The sequence below is a fragment of the Gopherus flavomarginatus genome, chromosome 11 (assembly GCF_025201925.1).
Source record: "Gopherus flavomarginatus isolate rGopFla2 chromosome 11, rGopFla2.mat.asm, whole genome shotgun sequence".
NCBI classification, from domain to species: Eukaryota; Metazoa; Chordata; order Testudines; family Testudinidae; genus Gopherus; species Gopherus flavomarginatus.
In genome coordinates, this window is record NC_066627.1 from 16471274 (window position 1) to 16487247 (window position 15974).

Here is a 15974-nt window from a genome sequence, read left to right on the forward strand (position 1 = left end):
TACAGTTGTCCCCAGACTCCATTTTGTTTTCTGTTCTCCTGTGGCCGCCCTTCCCTGGCTGTTAAATTGTTTACCAGGGCCACTGCCCTTCTCAAAAGGAGGGCCCCTTAAGTTGTTTAACAAGAGCCATTGCCCTTCTCAAAGGGATGGCCACTTGTGCTGCGTGCTAAGTGGGACCACTGCCCTGTTCAAAGGGTTAGTCCTGTTATCACCTCGTTGAGCCTGGGCTTGGTGTAGGGTAGGCAATGTCCAGAGCTGCAAGACCTAATGTGTTTTTAAGATCCTGGGCATGAGTCATAGGCCTCATGTGCTCTTGAGTCACCTATTGCACAGGACTATGTCCAGGCATGTCTCTGGGCTTACCTTCAGTTTTTTCCCTGTGCCCCTTCCCCTGTGACAGAGGTAGCCTATCAGCATTACTGGCGGGAAACTGCCCAAGTTTGCCTTTAAAACTAGACATTTTTGAAACGCACCTCAGAAAGGTTCTTGCATTGCTGCCTGGTCTGATCAGCCAGGGGTTCTGGGGGGTCCTTTCTCCACTCTCATTTTATTTTTGAGCGTACCCCCGGTTTTTGAACGCCCCCCTCCCCCATGAAGAACGAATTGCTACCTGAGAGATCTCCTGATTATTGAGACTGTACCGAGCCCTCCTTGCCTCTTCTGATGTTGCTGCTGCTTCTGCCTTTGCTGCTGCCTTGGGGACTGGTAAGAATCTCTCTGTAAAACTTTCTATACTTTTGTTTTATTATTTTAGCTGCTGGCTCTGTTTCCCCAGCACACAGACTCAAGCTAAACCTTGGTCTGTGTCTTAAAACCTCTCTTAAACTCCAGGGCTCTTTGCCGCTAGAAATAAGTTTGTGCCGCTGCTAAGCTCTGCTCCTGTGGGCTTTGCCTTGGGGCTCTCTGCTTTCAGCTGTATCCACCGCTGTAGCCACCATCCCTTGGCTTCCTTGGGAGCTGGGTCCTGGACACATATCACTCTGCCCTCTGTAACCTCCCCATAGCATAAGGTGCACCATAGGTCTTGTTTTTTTTAGTTTAATAAGTCATAGTTTGTTAAGATTGTAGAGCTTGTAAGTTTCAACTGCCTTGTTATAGTTTACTGTTTTGTTGCTCCATATAGTTGCTTGTTATAGCTTTGCTTAGAATTGTGATATTTGTTGTTTTGCCTAGTCGTTGGTTAAGATAGATAAGGTTTTTTGTTGCTTAAATTCGCCTTCCTGCTGTCCCGATCTCTCCCTGAACTTTCCCGTGTCTGTTTTTCCCCCGCTCCAATCTCCCCCTCTGTGTGCTCCTCCGTGTCTCCCTGTTATAACCCTTTGCTGCTTTCCCCCCGCATCTGCTCTCCCTCCGAACTTCCCAACTCCTTGCTGCTTCCCCCCCTGCGTCTGCATCACCCTCCTAACTTCCCAAACCCCTTGCTGCTTCTCCCTCTGTGAAACTTCCCAAACCCTTTGCTGCTTTTTTTTACCTTTGTTTTTGGTGTCAGCATGTTGCTTAAACCTCTCTCTAGCCCTTCTTTACACTTCTCCGCTGCCCCTCCCCTACCGAAGATCACCATCACACTGCTCTGTTGTCCTTACCCTGCAGGGCTTCAGAGTCTCTCACTGCTTCCAGCCGCTCGTCTGCATACCACTAATCACTCACTCCCCCCCTCCTGTTTCTTGACCCAGCCTTTATATTGATATTGTATTGTTGTACTGTAACTCACATTTTACTTGTAATTATAACACCCCATTGGTTGCCTCCACTTTTCTGATATACTTTGTATTTACATTGATGCCACTGTGTTACATTGTGTATCTAGCTATTAACTCATATAGAAGCTACCATTTTATTTTGCATTTCTTTTGGGTACGCTTTGCATTTCCATACTGTATCTAGAGTTGCTTATTGACTGTACTGTATCCCATTGTGCTGAACCCCACTTGCTGTAGCCCACTATTAGAACTCCCTACACTGTTCAATAAAAAGAACCCCCCCATCGTTGTCTATTGTAAACACCCTATACACCCCATCCCATCGTATTTCATTATTAAGTTCCCACCGCTTCCTTTTTTTCCTTTAATAAAGAAATTAATTGGAACCCCAGCTGTGTGGTAATTGCTCCTCAAGATCCCATATACCTGCAGGCAGGGACAGGGAAGTCTTCTGGGGTGGAGTGGTTGTGTGCCCGGAGGCCCCCAGATGTGTTCTTGGACATCTGAGTGAGGAGGACATGGAACTTGGGGAGGAGGGCAGTTGGTTACACAGGAGCTACAGCAGCAGTCGGTGCTCCTGCTGCCTTTCCTGCACCTCAGCAATACGCCGGAGAATATCAGTTTGATCTTCTAGCAGCCTAAGCATTGCATCCTGCCTCCTCTCATCATGCTGATGCCACCTATCATCTTGATCCCGCCACATGTCCTTGCATCCATTTTGTGCTTTCCTGCACTCTGACAGTGTCTGTCTCCATGCATTCTGCTGGGGACAGGACTGCATGAGCTCAGAGAACATTTCATCGTGAGTGTGGTTTTTTCAACTTCTAATCTTCACTAGCCTCTGGGACAAAGCTGATAAAGGGAGTGTTGAAACATTTGCAGCTGCGGGAGGAAAAAAAAGGACAGTAGTCTTGAGAAAGACACATTTTAGAGAACAAAGGGTAGACGCTTTCACAGTGAACCAAGCTGTTAACATTACATAGCATGTGTGCTTTCTTTTCATGGTTGCATTTTGCCTCTTATATTGAGGGCCTGCCCATTTGGTGTGAGAGATCATACACACAGGGCTGGCGGGCAACAGAATTCAGCTTGCAGGCAGCTATGGTAAGCCACAGTTTTCATAACATGTGGGAATGATTTCAAACAGTAGCACCCTCATTTCACATACCAAGCACCCATTGGGTTGGCCATTTAAAAAGGAGGGGCTGCGGTTTTTGGGTTAATGTGAAGCACAAACTTAAGTAACCCCCCCCACACACACACCCAGTTCCCTGGGATGATCACGTCACCCCTTCCCCCACCGCGTGGCTAACAGGCTTTCGGACTACATCCAGGAGTTTCACTGAGATGTCCCTGGAGGATTTCCACTCCGTCCCCATACACATTAACAGACTTTTCCAGCAGCTGTACTGGCCATGAATGCATCTCAAGTCTTCAGGGCCTATTAATTATTAAACACGCTTGCTTTTAAACCATTTATTATATTTACAAAGGTACACTCACCAGAGCTCCCTTCTCTGCCTTCTAGGTCCGGGAGCCCGCCTTCGGTGGGTTGGGAGGGTACTAGATCCAGGGTGAAAAACAGTTCCTGGATCGTGGGGGAAATGGTTTTTCCTCTTGCTTGCTATGCGCTATCTTCAACCTTCTCCTTATCTTCCTCATCCCCAAAATCTGCATCCCTTTTGTGTGAGAATCCATTGATGGAGTCCATGCACAGGGGTGGGGTAGTTGTAGGGACACCCCCTAGAATGGCATGCAGCTCACCATAGAAGCGGCATATCTGGGGCTCTGACCCGGAACGGCTGTTTGTCTCTCTGGCTCCTTGGTAGGCTTGCCTGAGCTCCTTAAGTTTCATGTTGCGAGTCCCTGTTATAGCTTCTGTCCTTCATGCCCTTGGAGATTTTTTAAAATGTTACGGAATTTCATCTTTTGGAAAGGAGTTCTGATAGCATGGATGCATCTCCCCATACAGCGAGCAGATCCAGTACCTCCCGTTATATCCATGCTGGAGCTCTTTTGCAGTTCTGGAACTCCTTGGTCACCTGTGCTGATGCAATCTGCATGGTTACCTCTGAGCTCATCATGCTGGTCAAACACGAAATGAAATTCGTTCGCAGGGCTTTTCCTGTCTATGTGGCCAGTGCGTCTGAGTTGAGAGTGCTGTCCAGAGTGGTTACAATAGAGCCTCCTTGTAGCGAGGCAGTGGGATACCCCACAGCCCCACTGAGGGACAAACCTCCCCTACCACCACCGTGGGCAGAGCCACTGGGTCCTGCACCCGCCCCTCAGAGGTCACAGTGCAGACCCGGAAGTATAAATGATCTCCTGCAGAGCTCAGTCAAGGCCCAGCCACCGCAGGGGCCAGATGTCTGCAGCCGCTGCCAGCCAGACCTCACACCCGGCCAGCCGAGCCTGCCCCACGCTCGCTATCCCAAGGAGGATGGCCGAGCTTGCCCCGCACACGCTACCCCGAGGAAGACTGGCCGAGCCTGCCACCGCGCTCCAGCTACCCCAAGGAAGAGTCGAGCCTGCCTCTTGCCTGCTATCCCGAGGAGCCGCTGAGCCTATCCTCAGCTACTTACTCAGAGGAGCCGATGGTGTTCGAGACCGCTGGTGACGCTACACCGGCTCAGGTACCTTATGAGGGGGAGTGCGGAAGTATCCCAGGGGCAACCGACCCCCATCTGGCTGCAACACTGCCAGAGCCAATGTCAGTGTGTTGCGGCCAGGATCCCCACTGACAGCAGCGAGTTTCTGCTGCTGCTAGGGCCCCGGGCTGGGACTTAGTGGAGTGGGAGGGCCTGCGTCCCCCCTGCCACCCCATTCCGGGGTGGCAGACTCCCCCTTCCCCTGGCCTGAGGAGGCCAAAGCCTATGATTACTGCTCAGCCCTGTTTGTTGCCCTGCCCTGACCTAGGGCCGGGCTTAAGACTACTGTTACTGCTCAGCCCTGCCTGAGGGTCTGAGCATTCGGACTCAGTGTCTGCTGTTCCACCCTGACCTAGGGCCTGAGCCGGTTTCAGACTATTGACTCAACCCCACCCTGGGTCTGAACCCCCCTAGCTGAGTGTGCATTAGTTCCCAGGACAGCAGGGCCACCAGCTGGTGAGCTAGGGCGAGGCGGTGGGATACCCCACAGCCCTGCTGAAGGACAAACCGCAGCCGCGCCGCTCTCCACTCCCAGAGGCCAATACCATCGAATTGTGTCCACTCTACCCCAAATTTGACCCAGTAAGGTCAATTTCAGCACTAATCCCCTCATCGGGGAGGAGGACAGAAATCAATTTTAAGAGCCCTTTATTTCGACAAAAATAGATTTGTTGTGTGGACTGGTGCAGGGTTAAATCGATCTAATGCTGCTAAATTTGACCTAAACTCGCAGTGTAGACCAGGGCTAAGCCACCAAGTACAATCCTGGTGACACAGCTGCCTTAGTCTGTGCTTTCTTTACTTGGGATTGTTCAACAAGGCAGGAAAACATTTGTCTCTATGGCTGCCCATGCGTCTTTTACTCTAAAAATTTCAGTGGAATACAGCAGACCCCTGTCATGCTTTGTCCGCAAAACCATTTCACATAAGTATCCAAAGTACCCTCCATTAAAATGTCAGAAAAACCAAAGTGCGAAAGGGGGGTGGGGTGAAAAGCAACCAATTAACCTAGTGAGGTTGTTTTAAAGTATAGGCTAACAACAGCAAATTTAGCAAACTGCTGTGAAGAAGCAGACAAGAATATAGTTAGCTCTGAGCAAAGAGTAGGGCTCCCTGGGTTAAAACAGTTGGGAACACTTACCTCTAGTTTTTATCCTGGCTCTGGGAGAGGAATGGGAGTTGTTACTTGCTCTTGTAAACCCTGAATTTGTTCCCCCAGTGTCTGCTGCTTTTGTTTGCATGCCAGATGGATTACAGGATTGCTGTTCTCTGTGGCAGTTCACTGTTTCTGAGTAACTCCATGTGTTAACCTGCTCTCTCTCTGGTTTTCACTTTGAAACGTTTTTCCTTCACTCCACTATGACCAAGTCACAGCTCTGTCTCTTAAGGTGGGCTCTTGACTCTGCTTCTGACTCCAAACCCTGTAGTGCCAAATTATCTTTAGCCACCCCTAACTCTAATTTACAATCCTCCAGTTGCCTTTCCAGGAGTAGCACCACACTTGAAAGATTAGTGGCAGCCTTCCATAATGCTGCCTTTACTTCAAACCTCTTACAAATGGACTGAAGTGCCTCCTTTCCGTGGAAAGCATCCTGTCCCAGTGGGCACAGACCTCCTTCTGCTACCCATTTACCAAGGAGGGTGGGCTCCTCAGCCAGCCCCCATCCCTCTGGGTCCTCTAACCTCTTCCCCATTTCCTTTTTAATCTCATCCCAAGTTGACCCCCATACCTGGAATGGGCTCTGATTCTTTCATAGCCATCTATTTTAAAAATCTCTTACCTAGCTTGCAAGTACCCATAATTACCATGTTGAGAGCCTGGCATACCCCTGCCAAGCTCCCCCTGGGTGGGGGAGGAGGTCTGGGGTGCAGGCCCTGGGTTGGGGCAGGGGATTGGGGTGTAGGACAGTTGAGAGGTTGGGATAGAGTCTGAGGTGCAGGCTCTGGGACAGAGTTTGGGGGCCGGAAGGGGGGTGTGGGATCTGAGGGTGGTGGGTGCTTGGGGGATGTGACAGCCAACACATGTGGCTTCCTTCCTCCTCTGCTGTCCCTCGCCATAGCCTCACTTGGGGTGGTGGATGGGGCTGCCCCTTGCTCAGTTTGCAGGAGAGATGGCTGGGGGCGGGGTGTGCAGATCACAGGGTCAAACACTCACCAAAGCCCCAGAAGCTGCTCAGGTGATGAGTGAGGTCCACTGCCAATGATCCTGTCTCCCACCAGAAGCCGCCTCAGTGTCTCCTCCAAGTGAGTGCCGGGGGAGGGGAAGGCTATTTCTCAGAAGCATGTATGTGCCTTTCTGTCCTATCCCTCCCATTCCTGACTTGCAGCAGCCAGCTGCTCGCTTGCCCTCAGGCTCAGCTCTCTGCCAGCCAGCGTCTCTGGTTGCCATAGACAGAGGCACCAGCAGCCAAGAGAGCAGCTGACACCTGCCCCCCTAGGCTCTGCATATCTGAGGCAAGTGCCTCACTCGCCTCGCCCTTGTTAGGGCACTGCTGGAAACATATGGTTAGACTGTCACCTTAAACCAAATCTAGTTTGTTGAATTACTATACAATGTTTTATCTTCATTTCTCTTGTAAACATTATTGACTTTAATGCCTTCTACTTCTCTCTTAAAACCTACTTCTTTGTAGTTAAATAAACTAATCCAATGTTTGTGTTTAAACCGAACTGTTTGCTAACTCCAAGGAAGTTAGAAAACTGCTATACATTAACCTCTATAGACCCAACAATATAATACGAGAACTGTCCTGGAGGCAGCTGGTCAATGCAGAACACTAGTTTTGGATGAAGATCCAGGGCTCGGAGTGTGTTGGGGTCACTCTGCAAGTGCTAAACAGGGCTGGTGGAGGACAGAGTGTGGCTGATGTTTGCAGACAGGCTTCTGGGACAGAGCTGCTGGACCAGGGCCATGGCTATTCATAGACACTCGGGGTGTGACCTGAATGCTGGTGGCTGGTTGTGAACAGCCCAGGCTGGGACCCACAGCAGCTAAGCATAGACTCATAGACTCATAGGACTGAAAGGGACCTCGAGAGGTCATTGAGTCCAGTCCCCTGCCCTCATGGCAGGACCAAATACTGTCTAGACCATCCCTAATAGACATTTATCTATCCTACTCTTAAATATCTCCAGAGATGGAGATTCCACAACTTCCCTAGGCAATCTATTCCAGTGTTTAACTACCCTGACAGTTAGGAACTTTTTCCTAATGTCCAACCTAAATCTCCCTTGCTGCAGTTTAAGCCCATTGCTTCTTGTTCTATCATTGGAGGCTAAGGTGAACAAGTTTTCTCCCTCCTCCTGATGACACCCTTTTAGATACCTGAAAACTGCTATCATGTCCCCTCTCAGTCTTCTCTTTTCCAAACTAAACAAACCCAATTCCTTCAGCCTTCCTTCATAGGTCATGTTCTCAAGACCTTTAATCATTCTTGTTGCTCTTCTCTGGACCTCTCCAGTTTTTCCACATCTTTCTTGAAATGCGGTGCCCAGAACTGGACACAATACTCCAGTTGAGGCCTAACCAACGCAGAGTAAAGTGGAAGAATGACTTCTCGTGTCTTGTTTACAACACACCTGTTAATGCATCCCAGAATCATGTTTGCTTTTTTTGCAACAGTATCACACTGTTGACTCATATTAAGCTTGTGGTTTACTATGACCCCTAGATCTCTTTCTGCCATACTCCTTCCTAGACAGTCTCTTCCCATTCTGTATGTGTGAAACTGATTGTTCCTTCCTAAGTGGAGCACTTTGCATTTATCTTTATTGAACTTCATTCTGTTTACCTCAGACCATTTCTCCAATTTGTCCAGATCATTTTGAATTTTGACCCTGTCCTCCAAAGCAGTTGCAATCCCTCCCAGTTTGGTATCGTCCGCAAACTTAATAAGCGTACTTTCTATGCCAACATCTAAATCGTTGATGAAGATATTGAACAGAACCGGTCCCAAAACAGACCCCTGTGGAACCCCACTTGTTATACCTTTCCAGCAGGATTGGGAGCCATTAATAACTACTCTCTGAGTACGGTTATCCAGCCAGTTATGCACCCACCTTATAGTAGCCCCATCTAAATTGTACTGTCCTAGTTTATCTATAAGAATATCATGCGAGACCGTATCAAATGCCTTACTAAAGTCTAGGTATATCACATCCACCACTTCTCCCTTATCCACAAGGCTCGTTATCCTATCAAAGAATGCTATCAGATTAGTTTGACACGATTTGTTCTTTACAAATCCATGCTGGCTATTCCCTATCACCTTACCACCTTCCAAGTGTTTGCAGATGATTTCTTTGATTACCTGCTCCATTATCTTCCCTGGCACAGAAGTTAAACTAACTGAGTTAAACTAACTAACTAACTAACTAAGCATTGTGAGGCACCCCAGATTGCAGGGCAGGGTGACACAAGCTCTCACTAGTATGGATTGCACCCTGGAGTGTGATATGGTCCTTCCTTTTAACTGCTCCATGCAGCTGTAAGCAGCTGAGCAGCTTCTGCCCTGCAATGCCATGTACTGAGTCCCTCCTCAGTGACTGTGGGACAGGCTCAAGCCCAGGACCAGCCTCAGTTCTACGTGTGCACCTCTCCTGGCACCCTGGCAAACCCCAGCTGTCTCAGAACTGTTCCTCTTCACCTGGGCTTTGAGTCTTCTTATCTCTGGTTGCCCAACCTCCGTTCACTCATGGGCCCAGTGAGCCTGGGACTGGTGCTTTGCCAGAGCTGAACACAGCCAGGCTTAGCCCAGAGAAGAGCTATGAAGCTGTTCCTGGTGAAGCGCCCAGAGGTCACTGCTGGGGTCTGGCTGTTTGAATCCAGGCTGTGGGAGTGCAATGCAGGTGATTGGTGTGCAAGGGGGTATGGTGGGGGTGCCTAGAGGAACCATTTTGGGGGTGGCAGGTGTCCCAGGCTGACATCCTGACACGCTGCACCAGGAGTTGGTATTTTTATTACTCATACATTTATTTTCGTCAAAAATGGGTTTGTTCTGAGAATTAAAAAAATGGTGAAAATTATGTCTCCCTCCACCCCCAGTTGGAAACTCCATGATGCGACCATGGTTATGGCCACCTCCCTCTCTGGCCCTTCCACTTAGATGGAAAACACTGACCTCCAGTCTGTCCTTGGGGGCACAAGAAATGATTTACAGCAACAAGCTTTCTGATACTGTCACCCACACCGTTTTATTTGCATTAGGCTGTTGGAATTTAATTACCAGATGTTATTGTCAAACACAGAGTAACAATGAACAACAGGGAATATACACAGGGATTTGCACTTTTATTTAGTGGAGTTTGTGCCTTACATGACAAGACAGCTCTGTGCATTATCAGATGTCATCAACACTCCTCACATAAGGTGAATGTTAAGCCAAAACCATGCAGAAAAAAAAAGCATCTTGTATGTGTCAGTGCTGCACTGCTGGACATGAGAGGAGGATAAAATTCTCCAGAACCTCATTTTCCTCTTTGTTAGATGGACACAGCAGGAGACTATAAACACTCTGCCTCAGTAACTCCACACAGATCATCTACATTGCTTTCCTCCCATCAGCCCTAACATATTCAATGGGAGTTTTCAACTTGATATCAGTGGGGGCTCTTTGCCTAAATCAGCCGGGCAGCTTTGAAAACCTCAGCCTCAGTAGCGATCTAGGAGTCTCTGCACGTTTTTTTGAAAGCCACATATTGACTGAGTGCTTTGCTCAAGGCTTCCCTAACCTCTCTGTTTCTCAGGCTGTAGATGAGGGGGTTCACCAGGGGAGTCAGGACTGTGTAGAAAAGAGAGAGCACTTTCTTTAGCACTCTCAGTGTATTGAGTGTTGGTAGCATGGAGACACTCATTAGGGTTCCATAGAAAATTGTTACCACAATGAGGTGGGAGGAGCAAGTGGAAAAGGCTTTGTGCCTCCCAGTGGTGGAAGGGATTCTCAGGATGGTGCTGATGATGCAGACGTAGGATGTCAGGGTTAACAGGAACGGAGGCAGTGTAAATATACAGGCTAGGATGAAATTCAACAACATGATGAGGAGTGTGTCCCCACAGGAAAGTTTAATCAGTGGGACGGGATCACAATACAAATGGTCAATTTCATTCAGGCCACAGAATACTAACTGTGACATGAGTAATACAACGATGGTAACAGCCAAACAACCATTGAACCATGACCCAGCTGTGAACTGGAGGCAAAACCTGGCGTTCATCAGAGCTGAATAGTGCAGGGGTTTACATATCGCTAAATACCGATCATAAGACATCGCTGCTAGCAGATAGCATTCTGTACCTGCCAGACCACCAAAGAAATACAGTTGTGTGATACAGCCGCTGACTGAGATAGTTTTGTCCCCAGTCAGGAGACTGGCCAGGATCCTGGGCAGGATGGTGGAGGAATAGCAGATCTCTAAGCAGGACAGGTTCCCCAGGAAGAAGTACATGGGGGTATGAAGGTGCTGATCAGCCACAACTAGCACAACCATGAGGGTGCTTCTGGCCACAGTTGCTATGTAGATCACTAGAAACAGCAGGAAGAGAAGAATTTGCAGCTCAGGGAGATCCCCGAATCCCAGGAGGATGAATTCTGTGATGGCCGTTTGGTTTCCCTGGTCTCTGTCTGCCATGGGTTGAGTTTAGGAACCAGAAAACAAGCCGTGCCAACCTAATTGGAAGAACATAGAGCTGAAAGTTAATCAACTGTCAGGAATTCATTCCATGAACTTTCAAAAACTCCTCCCCCGCTTCCAATTACCCACTGAAATGTTAAGACTAAATAGAGACTTCAGAGTAAAGTGCCAGGAGTCTCAGTCTGAGAGCAGAATTGTGGTATCTCTGCAGACTCACCCTCTGCTATACCTGAGCCATAACTACTATAACAACAGCCCATTTCTCTGGTAGCCCAATTAGTGATGTGACTGATCTGACCCCTTCTTGATCTGCTGTCATATTGGGGCTTAACAATGATACTTCAAAGCAGCAATGTACTGGTGGTCATGGCCAGAATCATGTCATCTCTTAGAAAGAGTCAAAAATCAATGAATACGTCAACACAAATCTTACATCAAGATTTTCTTTAACATCTAATGTCCTTAGGCACTGATCTTCTGTTCGAATTTACAGGAGTTAGTTTAATAATCAATCTTGGTAAAATCAGAATTTTAGTGTCCTACAGGAAAAGGAATAATTATTTTTACCTCCACAACAGACCAGTTTATGTCATAAATTATAAAATGGAGTCAGTTCTTCCTTACTTCATGTAATGATGATGGTGGTGGTGGTGACATGATGAGGGACTGGCAATGCCTTTTCTGTTTCATAGTCGCATTCCCTGTGTTGGCTGTGAAACAATAACAACATACAGCTCTCTTCAGGGTGGATTTTAGGAAAGGGCAAAGCCAGGCTGATGTGTTATCCAGGGGATAGCTCAGTGGTTTAAGCATTGGCCTACTAAACCTAGGGTTGTGAGTACAATCATTGAGGGGATCATTTAGGGAACTGGGGTAAAAAAAATCTGTCTGGGGATTGGCCCTGCTTTGAGCAGGGGGTTGGACTAGATGATTTTCAGAGGTCCCTTCCAACCCTAATCTTCTGTGATTCTGTGACCCCTAACTGGGGTGCGACTCTTGTGCTGCAAAATGATTGAGGGCTGATGAGAAGGGAACTGGGGAACAAAGATGCTGATGGTGAAGTCAGAGCACATCTGGCATGTGCTGAATGGGTGATCTGGGGACTCACACTGTCCCAGATCCCAGTCAATTGACCTTAGCTCCATTGGAGTCAATGGGCCAGATCCCCAGCTGAGGACCTTTCATAAGACATGTTCTTAATTTCCCCATTGTTAAATAGTGTGGTTAACATCAACTGGCTCTACTGTGAGAAGCTGCAGCCAAAAATGCTAAAATTCAAAAGTTGTATGCAGTTTTATTGTTGTCAGTTCGGTCCTAGGATATTAAAGAAGCAAGATGGAAGAAGTAATGGAGCTGAAGGAGAGCTCCGTTTGCCTCGAAAGCTTGTCTCTCTTACCACCAGAAGTTGGTCCAAGAAAAGATATCACCTCACCCATCTTGTCTTGCTAATTTTCAAAAAGCACACACATGCCCTATCTGGAAGGTGCTATAGAAATGCTGTCAGGAAGATGGACCTCGCCTGTAACTACAGGAGAAGCTTGAAGAGATGAACTCTGATACCTCAGGGTTCAGCCGCCAGGACTCAGGCTGGATCTTCTCAGTAAATAGACCTGCACCTACCTGAATGGACAAACAGCTGCCATGATCTGTCTTAGAACACGCTCTTCCCCTTTCATTTACAAAGTGCAGATGTCTCCTTATATTTGTATCATTCTCCATGGCAGGCTGCATTTCCCTTGAGTCCACCTCCAAAGGGGCTGAGCCTGGGGATCTAGCGCTCTGTTTTCTGCGCAGACTGTACAAACAACTTTCCTGATGCAACCGACCTCCCACAGCCAGAGGAATTGCCTTTCTGCTCCCTGCTCTATGAGGTCATTGCTGTTCATGGCAGAAATATAACAGTGCCCATGAAGTGTATGGTCCTGCAGAGACCGCCTCTGCTCAGTAACCTTCACTCATGTAGATTGTCCCATTGCTCTCAACAGAACAAGTGCATGAATAATAATGGCTGAAATCAGTCAGGTGTGCCAGATTGGGTGTTGAAGCTGTGCAGTTTAACAAACACACAGAAGACTGAATGTAAAGTAAATTTAAACTTTACTTTGCAAATGAAAGATTTGCATGACAGGAAATATTTCTCTCTCGCTCTCTTTCCCTTTCACACACAGATACACACACACAAACCTAATGGAAATATTTCTCCCACAGAACTTGGATGGGATTAGCGCCTGCTAATGTTTATTTATTTATTTCCCAATATTGTCTCCCTTTTGCTGAGCAGCAGCAGAAATCAGGGCCTTGCAGATTGGTATGCCATGGGAGGAGAATGTAGTGATCTGGAGTGTGGTAATTCCTTAGTGTAACTTGTTTATTGACACTATATGCACCAGTCCTGGAGCAGAGATGGTCACAAATACCATGCAGGGAATCCTCTCTTTAAGGAATCTCATCCTCATGCTTCAGGAGCAGGGATAGCCTGCAGGACCTTCCCCCACAGAATGAGTTCAGCCAAGAACCGTAAGGGTGAATGCTGGGTCATCCCAATGAGTGCTGGACAAGGGCAGGGTACGATCCCCCTCTGGATTGCACAGCACCTGCTTGAGGAGTAGCTTAAAGCTCAGCTCTAATGCTGTTGCTTGAACTAAATGTTTACATACAGAAGTACCTCAGAGTTACTAACACCTGAGTTATGGACTGACCAGTCAATTGCACACATCATTTGGAATTGGAAGTAAGCAAACAGGTAGAAGCAGATTTCAGACGTGCAGATTCACCCCTGTGGTGTCGCCTGCTGGTGACTTCCAGGAATTAGCTCATTCCAGCCCTGGAGCACCCTCTGCAGGCTGGTGATCCGCCTGTCCTCTGGCCCCCCTGTCCCTCCCTGGACTCCAGTGCCTCTTTAACTGAGGTGCTGCCCCCTGGCAGTATCCCACCAATCTGGGTCTCCCCTCCATGGGGAACCCCCAACCCACTATCCCCATTTCGCCTCAGTTTTCGCTACGGCCCAGTCTCCATCTAGCCCCCATTCACTGGGGCTGACTGCAGTATCAGCCACTCATCATAGACAAAGGGGTCTGGACTGGCTGCCTTTACCCACCCTCAGGCTGCCCCTCTGCAAGCCCAATACCTAGGTGGCCTAGGGCTTCCCAGCTCCTAAGGCCTTTTCCCAGCCCTGCCTCATTCTCAACCCTGGGTGAGTTCCCCAGCAGCCAGGCTTGTCTCCCTCTCCAGTCAGAGAGAGACTGATTCTTCTGGCATCCCAGGCCTTCTTATAAGGCCCTGCTGCTCTGTTTGGGGCATGGCCCCAGCTGCAGCCACTTCCCCCAATCAGCCAGGGTTTTACCTTGCCCAGCCCTGGCCCTCTGAAGGGCTTTTCCAACCCCTTCCGGGCTGGAGCAGGTGGTCACCTTGCTACACAGATACAATAAATAAATAATGCAGTACTACAGTAAAGCACCGTGTTAAACAAAAACTACTTAAAAATAAAGGGAGACTTGAAAAACAGATTTGACAAGGTAAGGAAACCTGTTTCTATGCTTGTTTCATTTAAATTAGGATGGTTAAATGTAGCAATTTTCTTCTGCATAATAAAGTTTCAAAGCTGTATCAAGTCAATGTTCAGTTGTAAACTTTTGAAACAACAATAATATTTTGTTCAGTGTTATGAACCTCTGTTCCTGAGGTGTTCTAACTCTGAAGTTCTACTGTATTTCTGATGGGACGGTATGTGGTGAACAGTTTGCTAATTGCTATTCCAATCACCTTTGTAGTTCCCATGTAGTTCCTGGCGTGAGTTGTATGGGTTGCTTGTCCATTTCTCTCTGTTGGATTCTCATTTTGGAGATGTTGCTGCCTCTCCCAAAGGAAAAGAAAATAAATCATTTGAAATGAGAAATAAAATTTCTTGGATTCAGTCCTGTGGCAAGTGCCCTCAAATGGAAATATTTTGTTTCAGAATGCAGCCACTGTAGAGGGACAAAATAAGAAAAACTAGGTGCCTAAGCCACTGCCAACTATTGGGATAGTCCATCAATTACTTTCCTTATTGCTAGAAATAGTTATTTAGAAGATCTTTGCAGTAAATTAGGTTAGTTAAGGCAAATTCAGAAGAGAGGAGGGGTGAACCTGACCCTCTGTGCTCTGAACCTAACCTTCTGGGCTGTTTTCTCGGAGTGAGGGGTTCAACTCTGTGAAAAACAGGCAGTCTGAAAATATGTACATCTGCCAGACAAATGACCCAGAAACCACAAAACCCACATCCTGTTTTGATATGCTGTTATATCCTTGGGGGCAGCAGGTTTAGAAAGAAATCACTTGAGAGCAGACAGCAGACAGCTAACAAAACTACCATTTATTTACAGACACAGAGTTGGCAAAGCTGTGTGGGCTATCCCCTAATAATCTAGCTCAGTTGACATAGGAACAAAAACCATGAGAACCAAATACACAACATATTCCTCCCCCTCGCAATAAGAATATCCTCTAAATAAAACACACACTAGACTAGAGGAAGGAGGGTAGACTGCCTCCATTCCCGGCTAAACCCTGGGGATTATTTTGCTCCATAACTGTGGATTCGCCCTAGCTAAAGATCCAGCCGATGAGGAGGCCTTCAGTCTCTAGGTGGATTATGGCGAACTTCTGGTGTTGTTGCACCCGAAAGTACCATGGGCTCAGGGTCCGCAGCACGAACAGGTGAGGAGGTGGTATCAGCTAGTGCTGGGCAAAGAGATATCTCAGCCGCCGGCAGTAATGGAGGACAACAGTCAGGAACAGGTGATTCATGATTCGGTGTCTCACTAGAAGAGGTGAAGTCAGACCACTCAACTGCAGATGCGTCCTGAGGACTGGCATGACCTGGCAACAGCTGATCTACATGTCACCGCCAGGTAAGATTCTCTGCAGCCCTGACTGTGTAGGAAACAGGTCCTGTTTGAGTGATGATAGTGGCAGGGACCCATTTAGCTCTGGAAGTATAATTCTGAGCTGTCCCAGG

At 47.7% G+C, this 15974-nt stretch overlaps 1 pseudogene; it reads right to left on the bottom strand.

The window, feature by feature from the left end:
• Nucleotides 1-10009: 10009 nt before the first annotated feature.
• LOC127031122 (olfactory receptor 6N1-like) lies at nt 10010-11029 on the bottom strand (annotated as a pseudogene).
• Nucleotides 11030-15974: the final 4945 nt, after the last annotated feature.